Source organism: Staurois parvus, unplaced genomic scaffold, assembly GCF_062004578.1.
Source record: "Staurois parvus isolate SC_StPar_1 unplaced genomic scaffold, SC_StPar_1.0 ptg001098l, whole genome shotgun sequence".
Classification (NCBI taxonomy): domain Eukaryota; kingdom Metazoa; phylum Chordata; class Amphibia; order Anura; family Ranidae; genus Staurois; species Staurois parvus.
Genome location: NW_028318894.1, coordinates 334,229 through 357,253, shown reverse-complemented (window position 1 = coordinate 357,253; position 23,025 = coordinate 334,229). Strand labels below are relative to the sequence as shown.

The 23,025-nt window shown below is 45.0% G+C and overlaps 1 pseudogene across 1 annotated transcript in view; it reads right to left on the bottom strand.

The window, feature by feature from the left end:
• The window catches only part of LOC149440268 (uncharacterized), a 44,735-nt pseudogene extending 22,556 nt beyond the window's left edge, over positions 1-22,179 (bottom strand). Inside the window, exons 1-3 of the transcript XR_016307693.1 lie at positions 22,127-22,179; positions 17,444-17,533; positions 17,239-17,327 (exon numbers count right to left, since the gene is read on the bottom strand). The product of XR_016307693.1 is annotated as an uncharacterized LOC149440268 (transcript). The remainder of the gene's footprint in view (positions 1-17,238; positions 17,328-17,443; positions 17,534-22,126) is intronic.
• Between the last annotated feature and the right edge of the window lie 846 nt (positions 22,180-23,025).

Sequence of the window (23,025 nt, the reverse complement as noted above, 5' to 3'; positions counted from 1 at the left end):
TATGTAATGTACAACATAGAGTATATAATGCAGGGGTCAGGAGTATGTAATGTACAACATAGAGTATATAATGCAGGGGTCAGGAGTATGTAATGTACAACATAGAGTATATAGTGCAGAGGTCAGGAGTATGTAATGTACAACATAGAGTATATAGTGCAGGGGTCAGGAGTATGTAATGTACAACATAGAGTATATAGTGCAGGGGTCAGGAGTATGTAATGTACAAGTTATATAGTATAAGGGTCAGGACTCACAGTATTAGTATTCTGTAATCAGTGGAAGCTAAAATGTTTACTGTAGACAACATGTAGAGGTGAGCTGGGATTAAACCATCATGAAACAGGTTAGATTGGAGGTGAGCAAATCCTTGGATAGAGGGGTGACATTGAACGTGGTATACTTGGACAGAGGGGTGGCGGTGGACGTGGTATACTTGGACAGAGGGGTGGCGGTGGACGTGGTATACTTGGACAGAGGGGTGACATTGAACATGGTATATTTGGATAGAGGGGTGGTAGTGGTATACTTGGACAGAGGGGTGGCGGTGGACGTGGTATACTTGGACAGAGGGGTGGCGGTGGACGTCGTATACTTGGACAGAGGGGTGGCGGTGGACGTCATATACTTGGACAGAGGGGTGGCGGTGGACGTGCTATACTTGGACAGAGGGGTGGCGGTGGACGTGCTATACTTGGACAGAGGGGTGGCGGTGGACGTGGTATACTTGGACAGAGGGGTGGCGGTGGACGTGGTATACTTGGACAGAAGGGTGGCGGTGGACGTGGTATACTTGGACAGAGGGGTGGCGGTGGACGTGGTATACTTGGACAGAGGGGTGGCGGTGGACGTGGTATACTTGGACAGAGGGGTGGCGGTGGACGTGGTATACTTGGACAGAGGGGTGGCGGGGGACGTGGTATACTTGGACAGAGGGGTGGCGGTGGACGTGGTATACTTGGACAGAGGGGTGGCGGTGGACGTGGTATACTTGGACAGAGGGGTGGCGGTGGACGTGGTATACTTGGACAGAGGGGTGGCGGTGGACGTGGTATACTTGGACAGAGGGGTGGCGGTGGACGTGGTATACTTGGACAGAGGGGTGGTGGTGGACGTGGTATACTTGGACAGAGGGGTGACATTGAACATGGTATACTTGGATAGAGGGGTGGTAGTGGTATACTTGGACAGAGGGGTGGCGGTGGACGTGGTATACTTGGACAGAGGGGTGGCGGTGGACGTGGTATACTTGGACAGAGGGGTGGCGGTGGACGTCATATACTTGGACAGAGGGGTGGCGGTGGACGTGCTATACTTGGACAGAGGGGTGGCGGTGGACGTGCTATACTTGGACAGAGGGGTGGCGGTGGACGTGCTATACTTGGACAGAGGGGTGGCGGTGGACGTGGTATACTTGGACAGAGGAGTGGCGGTGTACGTGGTATACTTGGACAGAGGGATGGCGGTGTACGTGGTATACTTGGACAGAGGGGTGGCGGTGGACGTGGTATACTTGGACAGAGGGGTGGCGGTGGACGTGGTATACTTATACAGAGGGGTGGCGGTGGACGTGGTATACTTGGACAGAGGGGTGGCGGTGGACGTGGTATACTTGGACAGAGGGGTGGCGGTGGACGTGGTATACTTGGACAGAGGGGTGGCGGTGGACGTGGTATACTTGGACAGAGGGGTGGCGGTGGACGTGGTATATTTGGACAGAGGGGTGGCGGTGGACGTGGTATACTTGGACAGAGGGGTGACATTGAACATGGTATATTTGGATAGAGGGGTGGTAGTGGTATACTTGGACAGAGGGGTGGCGGTGGACGTGGTATACTTGGACAGAGGGGTGGCGGTGGACGTCGTATACTTGGACAGAGGGGTGGCGGTGGACGTCATATACTTGGACAGAGGGGTGGCGGTGGACGTGCTATACTTGGACAGAGGGGTGGCGGTGGACGTGCTATACTTGGACAGAGGGGTGGCGGTGGACGTGCTATACTTGGACAGAGGGGTGGCGGTGGACGTGGTATACTTGGACAGAGGGGTGGCGGTGGACGTGGTATACTTGGACAGAAGGGTGGCGGTGGACGTGGTATACTTGGACAGAGGGGTGGCGGTGGACGTGGTATACTTGGACAGAGGGGTGGCGGTGGACGTGGTATACTTGGACAGAAAGGTGGCGGTGGACGTGGTATACTTGGACAGAGGGGTGGCGGGGGACGTGGTATACTTGGACAGAGGGGTGGCGGTGGACGTGGTATACTTGGACAGAGGGGTGGCGGTGGACGTGGTATACTTGGACAGAGGGGTGGCGGTGGACGTGGTATACTTGGACAGAGGGGTGGCGGTGGACGTGGTATACTTGGACAGAGGGGTGGCGGTGGACGTGGTATACTTGGACAGAGGGGTGGTGGTGGACGTGGTATACTTGGACAGAGGGGTGACATTGAACATGGTATACTTGGATAGAGGGGTGGTAGTGGTATACTTGGACAGAGGGGTGGCGGTGGACGTGGTATACTTGGACAGAGGGGTGGCGGTGGACGTGGTATACTTGGACAGAGGGGTGGCGGTGGACGTCATATACTTGGACAGAGGGGTGGCGGTGGACGTGCTATACTTGGACAGAGGGGTGGCGGTGGACGTGCTATACTTGGACAGAGGGGTGGCGGTGGACGTGCTATACTTGGACAGAGGGGTGGCGGTGGACGTGGTATACTTGGACAGAGGAGTGGCGGTGTACGTGGTATACTTGGACAGAGGGATGGCGGTGTACGTGGTATACTTGGACAGAGGGGTGGCGGTGGACGTGGTATACTTGGACAGAGGGGTGGCGGTGGACGTGGTATACTTATACAGAGGGGTGGCGGTGGACGTGGTATACTTGGACAGAGGGGTGGCGGTGGACGTGGTATACTTGGACAGAGGGGTGGCGGTGGACGTGGTATACTTGGACAGAGGGGTGGTGGTGGACGTGGTATACTTGGACAGAGGGGTGGCGGTGGACGTGGTATACTTGGACAGAGGGGTGGCGGTGGACGTGGTATACTTGGACAGAGGGGTGACATTGAACATGGTATATTTGGATAGAGGGGTGGTAGTGGTATACTTGGACAGAGGGGTGGCGGTGGACGTGGTATACTTGGACAGAGGGGTGGCGGTGGACGTGGTATACTTGGACAGAGGGGTGGCGGTGGACGTCATATACTTGGACAGAGGGGTGGCGGTGGACGTGCTATACTTGGACAGAGGGGTGGCGGTGGACGTGCTATACTTGGACAGAGGGGTGGCGGTGGACGTGGTATACTTGGACAGAGGGGTGGCGGTGGACGTGGTATACTTGGACAGAAGGGTGGCGGTGGACGTGGTATACTTGGACAGAGGGGTGGCGGTGGACGTGGTATACTTGGACAGAGGGGTGGCGGTGGACGTGGTATACTTGGACAGAGGGGTGGCGGGGGACGTGGTATACTTGGACAGAGGGGTGGCGGTGGACGTGGTATACTTGGACAGAGGGGTGGCGGTGGACGTGGTATACTTGGACAGAGGGGTGGCGGTGGACGTGGTATACTTGGACAGAGGGGTGGCGGTGGACGTGGTATACTTGGACAGAGGGGTGGCGGTGGACGTGGTATACTTGGACAGAGGGGTGGTGGTGGACGTGGTATACTTGGACAGAGGGGTGACATTGAACATGGTATACTTGGATAGAGGGGTGGTAGTGGTATACTTGGACAGAGGGGTGGCGGTGGACGTGGTATACTTGGACAGAGGGGTGGCGGTGGACGTGGTATACTTGGACAGAGGGGTGGCGGTGGACGTCATATACTTGGACAGAGGGGTGGCGGTGGATGTGCTATACTTGGACAGAGGGGTGGCGGTGGACGTGCTATACTTGGACAGAGGGGTGGCGGTGGACGTGGTATACTTGGACAGAGGAGTGGCGGTGTACGTGGTATACTTGGACAGAGGGATGGCGGTGTACGTGGTATACTTGGACAGAGGGGTGGCGGTGGACGTGGTATACTTGGACAGAGGGGTGGCGGTGGACGTGGTATACTTATACAGAGGGGTGGCGGTGGACGTGGTATACTTGGACAGAGGGGTGGCGGTGGACGTGGTATACTTGGACAGAGGGGTGGCGGTGGACGTGGTATACTTGGACAGAGCGGTGGCTGTGGACGTGGTATACTTGGACAGAGGGGTGGCGGTGGACGTGGTATACTTGGACAGAGCGGTGGCTGTGGACGTGGTATACTTGGACAGAGGGGTGGCGGTGGACGTGGTATACTTGGACAGAGCGGTGGCTGTGGACGTGGTATACTTGGACAGAGGGGTGGCGGTGGACGTGGTATACTTGGACAGAGGGGTGGCTGTGGACGTGGTATACTTGGACAGAGGGGTGGCGGTGGACGTGGTATACTTGGACAGAGGGGTGGCGGTGGACGTGGTATACTTGGACACAGTTCCCCACACACGGGTAATGTGTAAGGTAAAGTCTACAGGCTGGAAAAGTCTGAATATAAAAGGATAGAAAACTGGATAAAAGATTGTATTCAGAGAGTAATGGTTAATAGTTCATACTCTGAATGGTCTAGGGGTGTCAGTGGGGTACCCCAGGGTTCAGTGTTATTAGTGGGGTACCCCAAGGTTCAGTGTTATTAGTGGGGTACCCCAAGGTTCAGTGTTATTAGTGGGGTACCCCAGGGTCAGTGTTATTAGTGGGGTACCCCAGGGATCAGTGTTGGGCCCCTTACTTATTAATATATATATAAACAATATGGGGTGTGAGATTATAAATCCCATTCCAGTCTTTGCAGATGACACCAAGCTGTGCCGGGGAATAACGTCCTTACAGGATGTCTCCAACTTACAAGCCGACCTCAATGCTCTGTGTAATTGGGGGACTATGGGGCCAATAAGGGTCAGTGGTGGAGACGGATCTGGAGAAGTCAATGGTGGAGAAGGATCTGGGGGGGTCAATGGTGGAGAAGGATATGGGGAAGTCAATGGTGGAGAAGGATCTGGGGGAGTAAGTGGTGGAGAAGAATCTGGGGGACAATTGTGGAGAAGGATCTGGAAGGGTAGGAGTCAGTGGTGGAGAAGGATCTGGGGGGGGGGTCAATGGTGGAGAAGGGTCTGGAGGGGTAGGGGTCAGTGGCGGAGAAGGATCTGGGGGGATCAATGGCGGAGAAGGATCTGGGGGGGTCAATGGTGGAGAAGGTTCTAGTAGTTCACAAGCTTAAAATGGCAGCAATGCAAAGCTGCAGGTTCAAAGGCGAGCAAAATCCTTTCTTGTATTAGGAGAGGTATAGACTCCAGAGAGAGATATCACCCCCCCTCCCCCCCCCGTAAAAATCATTAGTAATACCTCATCAAGAATATGCAGTTCAGTTTTGGGCTCCAATTCACAAAAAGAACATTGGGGAACTGGAGGAAGTACAGAGAAGGGCAACCAAACTGATAGGAGGCATGGAGGAGATCAGCTATGAGGAAAGATTAGAGGAACTGAATGTATTCTCTACTGAGAAGAGGAGATTAAGGGGGGATATGATCTCCATGTATAATACATAAGGGGGGATATGATCTCCATGTATAATACATAAGGGGGGATATGATCTCCATGTATAATACATAAGGGGGGATATGATCTCCATGTATAATACATAAGGGGGGATATGATCACCATGTATAATACATAAGGGGGGATATGATCTCCATGTATAATACATAAGGGGGGATATGATCTCCATGTATAATACATAAGGGGGGATATGATCTCCATGTATAATACATAAGGGGGGATATGATCTCCATGTAGAATACATAAGGGGGGATATGATCTCCATGTATAATACATAAGGGGGGGATATGATCTCCATGTATAATACATAAGGGGGGATATGATCTCCATGTATAATACATAAGGGGGGATATGATCTCCATGTATAATACATAAGGGGGGATATGATCTCCATGTATAATACATAAGGGGGGATATGATCTCCATGTATAATACATAAGGGGGATATGATCTCCATGTATAATACATAAGGGGGGAGATATGATCTCCATGTATAATACATAAGGGGGATATGATCTCCATGTATAATACATAAGGGGGATATGATCTCCATGTATAATACATAAGGGGGGGATATGATCTCCATGTATAATACATAAGGGGGATATGATCACCATGTATAATACATAAGGGGGGATATGATCACCATGTATAATACATAAGGGGGATATGATCACCATGTATAATACATAAGGGGGGATATGATCTCCATGTATAATACATGAGTGGGATATGATCCCCATGTATAATACATAAGGGGGGATATGATCACCATGTATAATACATAAGGGGGGATATGATCCCCATGTATAATACATAAGGGGGATATGATCTCCATGTATAATACATAAGGGGGATATGATCACCATGTATAATACATAAGGGGGGATATGATCACCATGTATAATACATAAGGGGGATATGATCTCCATGTATAATACATAAGGGGGGATATGATCACCATGTATAATACATAAGGGGGGATATGATCACCATGTATAATACATAAGGGGGGATATGATCTCCATGTATAATACATAAGGGGGGATATGATCTCCATGTATAATACATAAGGGGGATATGATCCCCATGTATAATACATAAGGGGGATATGATCTCCATGTATAATACATAAGGGGGGGATATGATCCCCATGTATAATACATAAGGGGGATATGATCTCCATGTATAATACATAAGGGGGGATATGATCACCATGTATAATACATAAGGGGGGATATGATCTCCATGTATAATACATAAGGGGGGATATGATCTCCATGTATAATACATAAGGGGGGATATGATCTCCATGTATAATACATAAGGGGGGATATGATCTCCATGTATAATACATAAGGGGGGATATGATCTCCATGTATAATACATAAGGGGGGATTTGATCACCATGTATAATACATAAGGGGGGATATGATCTCCATGTATAATACATGAGTGGGATATGATCTCCATGTATAATACATAAGGGGGATATGATCACCATGTATAATACATAAGGGGGGGATATGATCCCCATGTATAATACATAAGGGGGATATGATCTCCATGTATAATACATAAGGGGGATATGATCACCATGTATAATACATAAGGGGGGATATGATCTCCATGTATAATACATGAGTGGGATATGATCTCCATGTATAATACATAAGGGGGGATATGATCACCATGTATAATACATAAGGGGGGATATGATCTCCATGTATAATACATAAGGGGGATATGATCTCCATGTATAATACATAAGGGGGGATATGATCACCATGTATAATACATAAGGGGGGATATGATCACCATGTATAATATATAAGGGGGATATGATCTCCATGTATAATACATAAGGGGGGATATGATCTCCATGTATAATACATAAGGGGGGATTTGATCACCATGTATAATACATAAGGGGGGATATGATCTCCATGTATAATACATGAGTGGGATATGATCTCCATGTATAATACATAAGGGGGATTTGATCACCATGTATAATACATAAGGGGGGATATGATCTCCATGTATAATACATGAGTGGGATATGATCTCCATGTATAATACATAAGGGGGATATGATCTCCATGTATAATACATAAGGGGGGATATGATCTCCATGTATAATACATAAGGGGGGATATGATCTCCATGTATAATACATAAGGGGGGATTTGATCACCATGTATAATACATAAGGGGGGATATGATCTCCATGTATAATACATAAGGGGGGATATGATCTCCATGTATAATACATAAGAGGGGATATGATCTCCATGTATAATACATAAGGGGGGATATGATCACCATGTATAATACATAAGGGGGATATGATCTCCATGTATAATACATAAGGGGGGATATGATCACCATGTATAATACATAAGGGGGGGATATGATCCCCATGTATAATACATAAGGGGGATATGATCTCCATTTATAATACATAAGGGGCATATGATCACCATGTATAATACATAAGGGGGGATATGATCTCCATGTATAATACATAAGGGGGGATATGATCTCCATGTATAATACATAAGGGGGGATATGATCACCATGTATAATACATAAGGGGGGATATGATCTCCATGTATAATACATAAGGGGGATATGATCTCCATGTATATTACATAAGAGGGGATATGATCTCCATGTATAATACATAAGGGGGATATGATCTCCATGTATAATACATAAGGGGGGATATGATCTCCATGTATAATACATAAGGGGGGATATGATCTCCATGTATAATACATAAGGGGGGGTATGATCTCCGTGTATAATACATAAGGGGGATATGATCTCCCTGTATAATACATAAGGGGGATATGATCTCCATGTATAATACATAAGGGGGGATATGATCACCATGTATAATACATAAGGGGGGATATGATCTCCATGTATAATACATAAGGGGGATATGATCTCCATGTATATTACATAAGAGGGGATATGATCTCCATGTATAATACATAAGGGGGATATGATCTCCATGTATAATACATAAGGGGGGATATGATCTCCATGTATAATACATAAGGGGGGATATGATCTCCATGTATAATACATAAGGGGGATATGATCTCCGTGTATAATACATAAGGGGGATATGATCTCCCTGTATAATACATAAGGGGGATATGATCTCCATGTATAATACATAAGGGGGGATATGATCACCATGTATAATACATAAGGGGGGGATATGATCTCCATGTATAATACATAAGGGGGATATGATCTCCATGTATATTACATAAGAGGGGATATGATCTCCATGTATAATACATAAGGGGGATATGATCTCCATGTATAATACATAAGGGGGGATATGATCTCCATGTATAATACATAAGGGGGGATATGATCTCCATGTATAATACATAAGGGGGATATGATCTCCATGTATAATACATAAGGGGGGATATGATCTCCATGTATAATACATGAGGGGGGATATGATCTCCATGTATAATACATGAGTGGGATATGATCTCCATGTATAATACATAAGGGGGGATATGATCACCATGTATAATACATAAGGGGGGATATGATCTCCATGTATAATACATAAGGGGGGATATGATCACCATGTATAATACATAAGAGGGGATATGATCTCCATGGATAATACATAAGGGGGGATATGATCTCCATGTATATTACATAAGAGGGGATATGATCTCCATGTATAATACATAAGGGGGGATATGATCTCCATGTATAATACATAAGGGGGGATATGATCTCCATGTATAATACATAAGGGGGGATATGATCACCATGTATAATACATAAGGGGGATATGATCTCCATGTATAATACATAAGGGGGATATGATCTCCCTGTATAATACATAAGGGGGGATATGATCTCCATGTATAATACATAAGGGGGGATATGATCTCCATGTATAATACATAAGGGGGGGTATGATCTCCGTGTATAATACATAAGGGGGATATGATCTCCCTGTATAATACATAAGGGGGATATGATCTCCATGTATAATACATAAGGGGGGATATGATCACCATGTATAATACATAAGGGGGGATATGATCTCCATGTATAATACATAAGGGGGGATATGATCTCCATGTATAATACATAAGGGGGGATATGATCTCCATGTATAATACATAAGGGGGGATTTGATCACCATGTATAATACATAAGGGGGGATATGATCTCCATGTATAATACATGAGTGGGATATGATCTCCATGTATAATACATAAGGGGGATATGATCACCATGTATAATACATAAGGGGGGGATATGATCCCCATGTATAATACATAAGGGGGATATGATCTCCATGTATAATACATAAGGGGGATATGATCACCATGTATAATACATAAGGGGGGGATATGATCCCCATGTATAATACATAAGGGGGATATGATCTCCATGTATAATACATAAGGGGGGATATGATCACCATGTATAATACATAAGGGGGGATATGATCTCCATGTATAATACATGAGTGGGATATGATCTTCATGTATAATACATAAGGGGGGATATGATCACCATGTATAATACATAAGGGGGGATATGATCTCCATGTATAATACATAAGGGGGATATGATCTCCATGTATAATACATAAGGGGGGATATGATCACCATGTATAATACATAAGGGGGATATGATCTCCATGTATAATACATAAGGGGGGATATGATCTCCATGTATAATACATAAGGGGGGATTTGATCACCATGTATAATACATAAGGGGGGATATGATCTCCATGTATAATACATGAGTGGGATATGATCTCCATGTATAATACATAAGGGGGATATGATCTCCATGTATAATACATAAGGGGGGATATGATCTCCATGTATAATACATAAGGGGGGATATGATCTCCATGTATAATACATAAGGGGGGATTTGATCTCCATGTATAATACATAAGGGGGGATATGATCTCCATGTATAATACATAAGGGGGGATATGATCTCCATGTATAATACATAAGAGGGGATATGATCTCCATGTATAATACATAAGGGGGGATATGATCACCATGTATAATACATAAGGGGGATATGATCTCCATGTATAATACATAAGGGGGGATATGATCACCATGTATAATACATAAGGGGGGGATATGATCCCCATGTATAATACATAAGGGGGATATGATCTCCATTTATAATACATAAGGGGGATATGATCACCATGTATAATACATAAGGGGGGATATGATCTCCATGTATAATACATGAGTGGGATATGATCTCCATGTATAATACATAAGGGGGGATATGATCACCATGTATAATACATAAGGGGGGATATGATCTCCATGTATAATACATAAGGGGGGATATGATCACCATGTATAATACATAAGGGGGGATATGATCTCCATGTATAATACATAAGGGGGGATATGATCTCCATGTATATTACATAAGAGGGGATATGATCTCCATGTATAATACATAAGTAGGATATGATCTCCATGTATAATACATAAGGGGGGATATGATCTCCATGTATAATACATAAGGGGGGATATGATCTCCATGTATAATACATAAGGGGGGATATGATCTCCATGTATAATACATAAGGGGGGATATGATCACCATGTATAATACATAAGGGGGATATGATCTCCATGTATAATACATAAGGGGGATATGATCTCCATGTATAATACATAAGGGGGGGATATGATCTCCATGTATAATACATAAGGGGGGATATGATCTCCATGTATAATACATAAGGGGGATATGATCTCCATGTATAATACATAAGGGGGATATGATCTCCATGTATAATACATAAGGGGGATATGATCTCCATGTATAATACATAAGGGGGGATATGATCTCCATGTATAATACATAAGGGGGGATATGATCTCCATGTATAATACATAAGGGGGGGTATGATCTCCGTGTATAATACATAAGGGGGATATGATCTCCATGTATAATACATAAGGGGGGATATGATCTCCATGTATAATACATAAGGGGGGAAATGATCACCATGTATAATACATAAGGGGGGGATATGATCCCCATGTATAATACATAAGGGGGATATGATCACCATGTATAATACATAAGGGGGGATATGATCTCCATGTATAATACATAAGGGGGGATATGATCTCCATGTATAATACATAAGGGGGATATGATCTCCATGTATAATACATAAGGGGGGATATGATCACCATGTATAATACATAAGGGGGGATATGATCTCCATGTATAATACATAAGGGGGGATATGATCTCCATGTATAATACATAAGGGGGGATATGATCTCCATGTATAATACATGAGTGGGATATGATCTCCATGTATAATACATAAGGGGGATATGATCTCCATGTATAATACATAAGGGGGGATATGATCTCCATGTATAATACATAAGGGGGGATATGATCTCCATGTATAATACATAAGGGGGATATGATCTCCATGTATAATACATAAGGGGGGATATGATCTCCATGTATAATACATAAGGGGGGATATGATCTCCATGTATAATACATAAGGGGGGATATGATCTCCATGTATAATACATAAGGAGGGATATGATCTCCATGTATAATACATAAGGGGGGGATATGATCTCCATGTATAATACATAAGGGGGGATATGATCTCCATGTATAATACATAAGGGGGATATGATCACCATGTATAATACATAAGGGGGGATATGATCTCCATGTATAATACATAAGGGGGATATGATCTCCATGTATAATACATAAGGGGGGATATGATCTACATGTATAATACATAAGGGGGATATGATCTACATGTATAATACATAAGGGGGATATGATCTCCATGTATAATACATAAGGGGGGGATATGATCTCCATGTATAATACATAAGGGGGGGATATGATCTCCATGTATAATACATAAGGGGGGATATGATCTCCGTGTATAATACATAAGGGGGGATATGATCTCCGTGTATAATACATAAGGGGGGATATGATCTCCATGTATAATACATAAGGGGGGATATGATCTCCGTGTATAATACATAAGGGGGGATATGATCTCCATGTATAATACATAAGGGGGGGATATGATCTCCATGTATAATACATAAGGGGGGATATGATCTCCATGTATAATATATAAGGGGGATATGATCTCCATGTATAATACATAAGGGGGATATGATCTCCATGTATAATACATAAGGGGGATATGATCTCCATGTATAATACATAAGGGGGGATATGATCTCCATGTATAATATTTAAGGGGATATGATCACCGTGTATAATACATAAGGGGGGATATGATCTCCATGTATAACACATAAGGGGGGATATGATCTCCATGTATAATACATAAGGGGGGATATGATCTCCATGTATAATACATAAAAGGGGATATGATCTCCATGTATAATACATAAGGGGGGATATGATCTCCATGTATAATACATAAGGGGGGATATGATCTCCATGTATAATACATAAGGGGGATATGATCTCCATGTATAATACATAAGGGGGATATGATCTCCATGTATAATACATAAGGGGGGGATATGATCTCCATGTATAATACATAAGGGGGGATATGATCTCCATGTATAATATATAAGGGGATATGATCACCGTGTATAATACATAAGGGGGGATATGATCTCCATGTATAACACATAAGGGGGGATATGATCTCCATGTATAATACATAAGGGGGGATATGATCTCCATGTATAATACATAAGAGGGGATATGATCTCCATGTATAATACATAAGGGGGGATATGATCACCATGTACAGTTGCAAGAAAAAGTATGTGAACCCCTTGGGATTACGTGGAGTTTTGCATGAATTGGGCATAAAATGTGCTCTGAACGTCATCTAAGTCACAACAATAGAAGAACACAGTCTGCTGAACATAATACTACACAAACATTAGATGTTGCCATGGTTTAATTGCACATAACATGTAAACATTCACAGTGCAGGGAGGAAAAAGTATGTGAGGCCCTAGCTTAATGACTTCTCCCAGAGCTAATTGGAGCCAGGAGTGAGCCAACCTTGACTCCAATCAGTGTGATGATATTGGATGTGTTGCTGACAGCTGTCCTGCCCTTAAAAAACACACACCTGTTTTGGGTTTACTGGTTTCAAGAAGCACTGTCTAATGTGAACCATGCCTCGCAGAAAAGAGCTCTCAGAAGACCTACGATCAAGAATTGTTGACTTTCATGAAGCTGGAAAGGGTTACAAAAGTATCTCCAAAAGCCATGATGTTCATGTGTCCACGGTAAGACAGACTGTCTACAAATGGAGAAAGTTTAGCACTGTTGCTACTCTCCCTAGGCGTGGTCGTCCTGTAAAAATGACTGCAAGAGCACAGCGCAGAATGCTGCATGAGATAAAGAAGAATCCCAGAGTGTCAGCTAAAGACCTACAGAAATCTCTGGCACATGCTAACATTTTTGTTGACACATCTACAATAAGGAAAACATTAAACAAGAATGGAGTACATGGGAGGACACCACGGAGGAAGCCATTGCTGTCCAAAAAGAATATTGCAGCACATTTGAAGTTTGCAAAAGAGCACCTGGATGTTCCACAGCACTACTGGCAAAATATACTGTGGACAGATGAAACCAAGATTGAGTTGTTTGGGAAGAACACACAACACTATGTGTGGAGACAAAAAAGGCACAGCACACCAACATCAAAACCTCATCCCCACTGTGAAACATGGCGGAGGGAGCATCATGGTTTGGGGCTGCTTTGCTGCCTCAGGGCTGGACGGATTGTTGTCATTGATGGGAAAATGAATTCCAGAGTTTATCAAGACATTTTTCAGGAAAACGTACGACCATCTGTCCGCCAACTGAAGCTCCGCAGAGGATGGGTGATGCAACAGGACAATGACCCAAAGCATACAAGTAATTCAACAAAACAATGGCTGCAACAACAAAGAATACGCCTTCTGGAGTGGCCCAGTCAGAGTCCTGACCTCAGCCCGATTGAAATGCTGTGGCATGACCTTAAGAGAGCGATTCACACCAGACATCCCAAGAATATTGCTACACTAAAACAGTTTTGCGAAGAGGAGTGGTCCAAAATGACTCCAGATCGTTGTGCAGGTCTGATCTGCAACTACAGGAAACGTTTGGTTGAGGTTATTGCTGCCAAAGGAGGGTCAACCAGTTATTAATTCCAAAGGTTCACATACTTTTTCCTCCCTGCACTGTGAATGTTTACATGTTATGTGCAATTAAACCATGGCAACATCTAATGTTTGTGTAGTATTATGTTCAGCAGACTGTGTTCTTCTATTGTTGTGACTTAGATGACGTTCAGAGCACATTTTATGCCCAATTCATGCAAAACTCCACGTAATCCCAAGGGGTTCACATACTTTTTCTTGCAACTGTATAATACATAAGGAGGGATATGATCTCCATGTATAATACATAAGGGGGGATATGATCTCCATGTATAATACATAAGGGGGGGATATGATCTCCATGTATAATACATAAGGGGGGATATGATCTCCATGTATAATACATAAGGGGGGATATGATCTCCATGTATAATACATAAGGGGGATATGATCTCCATGTATAATACATAAGGGGGGATATGATCTCCATGTATAATACATAAGGGGGATATGATCTCCATGTATAATAGATAAGGGGGGATATGATCTCCATGTACAATACATAAGGGGGGGATATGATCTCCATGTATAATACATAAGGGGGGATATGATCTCCATGTATAATACATAAGGGGGGATATGATCTCCATGTATAATACCTAATGGGGGATATGATCTCCATGTATAATACATAAGGGGGGGATATGATCTCCATGTATAATACATAAGGGGGATATGATCTCCATGTATAATACATAAGGGGGGATATGATCTCCATGTATAATACATAAGGGGGATATGATCTCCATGTATAATACATAGGGGGGGATATGATCTCCATGTATAATACATGAGGGGGGGATATGATCTCCATGTATAATACATAAGGGGGGATATGATCTCCATGTATAATACATAAGGGGGGATATGATCTCCATGTATAATACATAAGGGGGGGATTTCTGTAGGAAAGTCCTGGATTCTTTCTTGGATACACAGAATATAACTGGATATAACATTTATAGGGAAAGTTGACCCAGGGAATATCCGATTGCCTCTCGGGGGGTCAGGAAGGAAAATTTTCCCCTGCAGGAGGAGATCGGATCGTGCTTTGCTGGGTTTTTGCCTTCTGGTGGATCAGCTGTGGGTGTCGGATTATAACTTTTATTTTTATTGGTTCAACTAGATGTACTGTCTTTTTTCAGCCAGACTAACTATGTAACTATGTAGGTCCCACACCGCTGCCTCCCATCTCCTGAGACTGCACTCAGTGACTTGGGTCTGAGACACTACAGACATATCCCTCCACCCGGCACAGGTGACAAATACTGGAAGAATTGCTATGTCACCACCATGAGGAATAAGATCAAAAGCACATGTCCAGGGCACCTAGGTCTAGTAACAGTTATGGTGAACATCACATTTTTCTGCCAGCTGAACCCCAGAACCTCCATAAATCCAGTCTAGATACATAAATTGTGTCTGCAGCACAGAGAAGGAAGATTATCCGAGAGAAATCCAGGAATACAGGACGGGGAACACAGCTCAGGAAAGTGACCAGGGGATTACAGGCTGATATCACCCAGTCCCCACCCTACTCTGGACCAATCAGTGAGCAGTATGGGTGGAGGAATGGATTTAGTGTTCATGACCCACCTGTGCTGATCTCTGTAGGAGTGTCCTCCTCTATAAATGTCCCCGTTATTCCATCCTCCTCCATAGACTGCTGATCATCCCTCACATACGCCTCTTCTTCTTCTGCTTTCACCTCAAATTCTATATCGATTGGATCTCCACTCTAAATCAAGGAAATGAGAGAAAATATCATCTGTAAAATGTAAGATTTATTATTGTGACATCACATAAACAATCCACACATCATCTTTACAAGTCCATGTTCTAGATGCTCCATCCCACCAACCTTAGGTGGCTCCATCATCTCCTTGTGTCCTTCTGAAAACTCCTCCATCACTCCATACTCCTCATCCTCCTCTTTATACTCTTCTTTAACATCAATATTATCATCCCCGAGGATTCCACTCTGAAAGATATAATAAAACATTCATTGTAACAAACATGCTGTGTATAAATCACAACTACCAATAATTGTCATCATCTATCTGATGATGGTGAGGGATGGTGTGACCTTCCTGTGTGGAATCCCGGGAATACAGAGGACGGAGACATCTCTCTGGTGGGTTCCTGTAGCTGGATGACTCCACCATGGTGTCCTGGTACAGATCTTTGTGTTCCTTTAGAATCTCTGACTCCTCCATCACCCCATACTCATCCTCCTCCTCTTTTATCTCTTCTTTCACATCAACTTTAGGATCTCTCAGGCTTCCACTCTGAATATATAATAAAATGACATCAATGGTAACAATGCAGATAATGTACAGATCCTAATGATACTATCAGTGATTGTTCCTCATCTACCTGATGATGGTGAGGGATGGTGTGACCTTCCTGTGTGGAATCCCGGGAATACAGAGGACGGGGACATCTCTCTGGTGGGTTCCCATGACTGGATCCATCTGTAGGAAACACACACACTGACTGAATCCATTGTTTCTATGTGTTTATCAGATGATGGGGGATCTAGGTGGATCCTCCGTACTGCTCTCTCCTTTACAATAAAGTCTCCTCTTACCCGGTGATGTGAGGGGCGGCTGATTGTCCATCATGACGTCCTTGTAGAGATCCTTGTGTCCTTCTAAATATTGATGTGTATCATCATCTGCTGTAGATAAAAGATGTCACAGTGACTATGGAGGAAGAGGACGGACATGACTATGGAGGAAGAGGACGGACATGACTATGGAGGAAGAGGACGGACATGACGGGGGTTACTGGGTGTAAATAGAACATAACATCTTATTACCGGTTTATGAATGTAGTCTGTGTCTGGTCTGTGTTTGAGAATCATCCCCCCTATTCATGTGATCCTTATCAGTTCCTAATTGGGGCGGAGATGAGTGCTCATTGGGCCATCTCCCTATAAATTTAGATCAGCTGATGGGGGAGATCACTGATGGGGTGCTGCTTTTGAGTGAGTGCTGCGTTGATGGAGTGCAAGGAAGCAGTTGAACTCAAGTAGCAGGAAGATACAACAAGAAACTCTCCTGCATGCTGGACAGACTGCAAGCAAACACCCCGGGAAACATCTCTTACAAGTCTGAGTCCCACTCCGTATACCTCTAACATGTCCCCTCTACTCCTCCTTTTCATATTACTTTCCTTTGTTCCCAAAATCTCACTTCTTTACCCCTCTGCTCCACCCCAAAACGTGTACATCTCACCCTCACTGCTACCATCTCCCTACTACTGCTCTCATCACCTCCTGCTGATACTTCACTCTCCTGCTGACCCAAACACCAGGACTGGAAGGCATGTGCGCTCGTGTACATCCCGCTCCATCTTACTTTCCTCACCCTTCTTCTCCTAACCTCTGGGGGGTATCTCCCCAAACCCTGGTCCTCCACTATCCCACCCCCACACCAGGCACCCTCCTTCTTCTCCTAACCTCTGGGGATATCTCCCCAAACTCTGGTCCTGCACTATCTCACCCCCACACCAGGCATCCTCCTTCTCCTAACCTCTGGGGATATCTCCCCAAACCCTGGTCCTCCACTATCTCACCCCCACACCAGGCACCCTCCTTCTCCTAACCTCTGGGGATATCTCCCCAAACCCTGGTCCTCCACTATCTCACCCCCACACCAGGCATCCTCTTTCATCCAGGAATAGCTGCAATCCCCTCAATTTAATATCAGTCCCCCGTGCTCACAAAAACCAGCCTCCCTTTTTCATGTGCGAAATGCCCGCTCTGTCTGTAATAATCTCACCTCTGTCCATGCTCTTTTTGACTTTCACTTCCTTAAGATAATTACAGAAACCTGACTCCAAGCAGCAGATTCTGCCTCCCCCGCAGCACTTCCCTATGGAGGCCTCCCCTGGACCCATTCACCCAGACCCAGTGGTCAGAAAGGTGGTGGGGTTGGTTTGCTTCTATCCCCACTGAGCACCTTCCATGTCCCCCCTAACCCTCCCTCTCTATCCTCTTCTTTCCAGACTCACTGCATCCGGCTGTTCTCTCCCATTTCTCTGAGGATTGCAGTGATCTATCGGCCTCCTGGACCCGTGTCCCGCTTTCTTGATGATTTCTCCGCCTGGCTACCCTACTTTCTCTCCTCTGAACTACCCGCTATCATTCTCAGAGATTTTACCATCCCTATTAATGTCAACAACCCGGCTACATCCCAACTCTTCAACATAACCTCATCTTTTGCATTAACACAATGTATACCGTCCTCCACTCACTCTGATGGGAATACATTACACCTTGTTTTCTCCCATCTTTGCACTCCCTACAACCTCACAAACACCCCCTTTCCTCTCTCTGATCACAATCTCATCACCTTCAGTGTCCTCATCTTCAAACACCTATCCCTCCAAGCAGCAAACAATTACCCGCAGAAACCTTCACAACTTGAACCCGGCTCCTTTCCACTCTGCAACTGACCAACTCTATGACAGAATCTCTCCCCTGTCCTGCCCTGACCTGGCCACTGCTGTCTATAACAGTTCACTTTCATCCGCATTAGACTCACTTTCTCCTCTAACAAAACGAAGCATCAGGCCCATCAGACCATTACATCCGTGGCAGACTGACCACACCAAACATCTTAAATGACATAGTCGTGCGCTGGAGTGATTGTGGCGTAAAACCAAATCTCAGCAAGCATTCACCCGATATAAATCTGCTTTCTTCACATACAATTCCTCCCTCCATGCTGCCAAATAAGCCTACCTTGTCCCTCTCATCAATACCTTGTCATCCAGTCCTCGTCGTCTCTTCTCTACTTTTAACTCTCTACTTTCTCCACCTCCACCCAGTACCTCACTCAAAGCTTATGAGATCGCAAATCATTTAAAAAATAAGAAGGACGCAATTCATAGGGACATCGCCACTGCACAGACATCCATCCCACTTAGCATATCTTCCTCCCTAACATCTAACCTCCCTCAACACTTTCTTCTTTTGACCTCACTGCTACCAAAGAGGTCACTAAGGTTTTCTCAGAAGCCCGTCTCACTACCTGCCCCCTGGATCCTGTCTCCTCACAACTACTACGGTCACCCTCTTCTTCCATCCTATGCTCCCTCACTCACATCTTCAATCTCTCCCTCTCTACTGGTGCCTTCCCCTCTCCTCTAAAGCATGCGCACATCACTCCCATACTAAGCAAGCCGTCCCTGGACCCCACCAACCTGAACAACTGACTCATCTCCCTGCTGCCATTTACCTCTAAACTCCTAGAACGCTTAGTCTACAATCGCCTGAGCTCCCACCTCACTGACAACAACCTTCTTCACCCTTTACAGTCTGGCTTTCACTCACTACACTCCACTGAAACTGCCCTACTAAACCTCACTAATGATCTACTAACTGCTAAAACCAATGGCCGCTGCTCAGTACTCATCCCAACCAATGGCCACTACTCCATACTAATCCCAACCAATGGCCACTACTCCGTACTCATCCCAACCAATGGCCACTACTCCGTACTCATCCCAACCAATGGTCACTACTCCGTACTCATCCCAACCAATGACCACTACTCCGCACTCATCCCAACCAATGGCCACTACTCCATACTCATCCCTACCAATGGCCACTACTCCATACTCATCCCTACCAATGGCCACTACTCCATACTCATCCCTACCAATGGCCACTACTCCATACTCATCCCTACCAATGGCCACTACTCCGTACTATTATTACTTGACCTCTCTGCAGCTTTTGATATGGTTGACCATCCCTTCCTCCTCAAAAATCTCCACTCTATTGGCCTCAGACTCTGCTCTTTCCTGGTTCTCCTCCTACCTATCGCAGCGCTCCTTCAGCGTTAACTATAACGCTGCCTCCTCCTCTTCACACCCTCTTTCTATAGGGGTGCTTCAAGGATCTGTCCTTGGACCCCTTCTCTTCTCCATCTACACCTCCTCCCTTGGTCAGTTGATAAACTCCCATGGCTTTAAGTACCATCTCTATGCTGATGATACACAAATCTATCTTTCTACCACTTACCTCATCCCTTCAGTCTCCTCCTCACCTCACCCCTTCAGTCTCCTCCCGCATTACTAACCTACTAAGTGACATATCGGCATGGATGTCACTCCACTTCCTCAAACTCAATCTTTCCAAAACTGAGCTCTTAGTATTCCCCCCAGCCCGTGCCCCCTCCCCTGACTTCTCCATCAAGATCAATAATACAACCATCAGTCCCTCCCCTCATGCCAGGGTACTATGTGTAATCCTAGACTCCCATCTGTCCTTTCAGCCCCAAATCTATTCACTGTCCAAATCTTGTAGACTTCACCTCCGCAACATCTCCAAGATATGCCCGTTCGTAACCTCGGAAACCACTAAGCAACTTATTCACTCCCTTGTTATATCTCACCTTGACTATTGTAACTCCCTCCTCATTGGCCAACCTCATTGCAGGCTATTCCCTCTCCAGTCTATCATGAATGCTGCTGCCAGACTCATCCACCTTACTAACTGTTCTGTATCTGCCAATCCCAACACTGGCCTCCATTCAGTGTCCTCCACCCCTCTCTGCCAATCCCTCCACTGGGCTCCATTCAGTGTCCTCCACCCCTCTCTGCCAATCCCTCCATTCAGTGTCCTCCATCCCTCTGCCAATCCCTCCACTGACCTCCACTCAGTGTCCTCCACCCCTCTCTGCCAATCCCTCCACTGGCCTCCATTCAGTGTCCTCCACCCTTTCTCTGCCAATCCCTCCACTGGCTTCTCATTGCCCAACGGATAAAATTCAAAACGCTAACAATAATGTATAAAGCCACTTATAACTCCGCCCCAAATTACATCACCAATCTTGTCTCTACATATCACCAAAACCGTACTCTCCGCTCCTCGCAAGACCTCCCCCTTTCTAGCTCCCATGTCTCCTCCTCCCATACTCGTCTCCAGAGCTTCCCCCATCCTCTGGAACTCTGTACCCCAATTTATCAGACTATCACCTACTCTGCTCACTTTTAGGTGATCTCTGAAAACCGATCTCTTCAGGGAAGCCTATCCTGCCCTCAGCTAATAATGGAATCTTCTACTCCCCCTACCAGTCCATCCCCCACAGTTACTACCTTTTGTATCACCAGCCCCTCCTTCCTAGATTGTAAGCTTCCAGGATTAGGCCATCAAATCTCTCTTGTATTGAACTGTATTGTTGCTTTATTGTCTCCCTTTATATTGTAAAGCGCTGAGCAAACTGTTGGCACTAAATAAATCCTGTATAATGATAATTACCTCCTCTACTGCCACGTCCACCAACCTCTCCGATCTCCTTCAGACCGCATAGAACTTTGTGTCTTTATTCCAAATGACTTCTTGTCTGTTCCTGACATCACTTCCTGACTGTATTCCATAGAGGAGTCCTGTCTGGGTAGTAGAAATGAGATCACCATCTTGTGGCATTCAGAGGAACTGCAGCCCTGAGAAATGTCCCTTAATCATCATTCCTGTATTGTATCTACCTTACAGAGATATCAGGGAAGTTCCAAAATAACTAAAAAAAGTAAGAAACGATAAACCTAACTCTTATGCAATCAACTGTTTAAAAAATCTATTTTACTACAGATAGAAAAGTCTTAAAGACACAGAACACAAGATAAAAACAAAAGGTATACATAATAAAACAGAGACCTCTAAAATCAGACAGACTACCCAGAATGTCCAATCCTCCATATCAGAGACCGAGACAGACTACCCAGAATGTCCCATCCTCCATATCAGAGAGAGAGAGACTACCCAGAATGTCCCGTCCTTCATATCAGAGACCAAGACAAACTACCCAGAATGTCCAATCCTCCATATCAGAGAGAGACAGACTACCCAGAATGTCCCATCCTCCATATCAGAGAGAGACAGACTACCCAGAATGTCCCGTCCTTCATATCAGAGACCAAGACAAACTACCCAGAATGTCCCGTCCTTCATATCAGAGAGAGACAGACTACCCAGAATGTCCAATCCTTCATATCAGAGAGAGACAGACTACCCAGAATGTCCAATCCTTCATATCAGAGAGAGACAGACTACCCAGAATGTCCAATCCTTCATATCAGAGAGAGACAGACTACCCAGAATGTCCCGTCCTTCATATCAGAGACCAAGACAAACTACCCAGAATGTCCCATCCTTCATAT